This window comes from Sinocyclocheilus anshuiensis, unplaced genomic scaffold, assembly GCF_001515605.1.
Source record: "Sinocyclocheilus anshuiensis isolate Anshui unplaced genomic scaffold, SAMN03320099.WGS_v1.1 scaffold964, whole genome shotgun sequence".
Taxonomy (NCBI): Eukaryota; Metazoa; Chordata; class Actinopteri; order Cypriniformes; family Cyprinidae; genus Sinocyclocheilus; species Sinocyclocheilus anshuiensis.
In genome coordinates, this window is record NW_015552666.1 from 761,103 (window position 1) to 761,963 (window position 861).

Here is an 861-nt window from a genome sequence, read left to right on the forward strand (position 1 = left end):
TTGTGGTATAACAAATATTTGCAATGGAATTTTGACAGTTACAATAAAGTCTACAGCATTATTTTATATGATTTGTTTAATATAAACTAGTCCACGAGTATTTCTTTTTGCTTTAATACAACAAGCACCCGACTAATGACTGAAGGGTGATTATTGAAGGAACTATGATTGATTAAAATATGGTTGAATGTCGTTTTGCTTCTTAATGAATTCGCACAAGAAAAGTATAAGCATTTTTGCAAGGGTTAATATAGTAAAATAAGGTAATTATGAATAAGGAAAACCTAGAGAAAGTGTAAATAAATTAATAAATGACACGAAAACGAAGAGGTCATAACGTTTACGTACTGAATCTATGAGAAACACACGGGAATGTGTACTTGCCGCCTGATTCAGTCAACATGGGATCATGGGATTTAGTGTTGGGTCGTTCTTGAACGAATCTTTAATGTGACTCGGGAAGAACGAGTCGTCTCGGGGAGTGATTCGTTCAGTCGCGCATGCGCAACATCCTATAGGTTCTGTACTGGAATTAGTCAAGTAGTTCACCTGGTTCGAGTCTTCGGGTTTTTCGAGTCGTTCGTTCATCACGTGACAGCCCCATAAGTTTAACCTATGCAGTCTGAGCCGGAAAGAGAATTGATTAGTTCATCTCGAGTCTTTGGGTTTTTCGAGTCGATCGTTCGTCACGTGACAGCCCCATAAATTTAACCTATGCAGTCTGAGCCGGAAAGAGCATTGATTAGTTCATCTCGGGTCTTCGGGTTTTTCCGAGTCGTTCGTTCATCACGTGACAGCCCCATAAGCCCAAACCCCGTAGTCTGAGCCGGAAAGAGACTTAATAATAATAACCAACTCTTT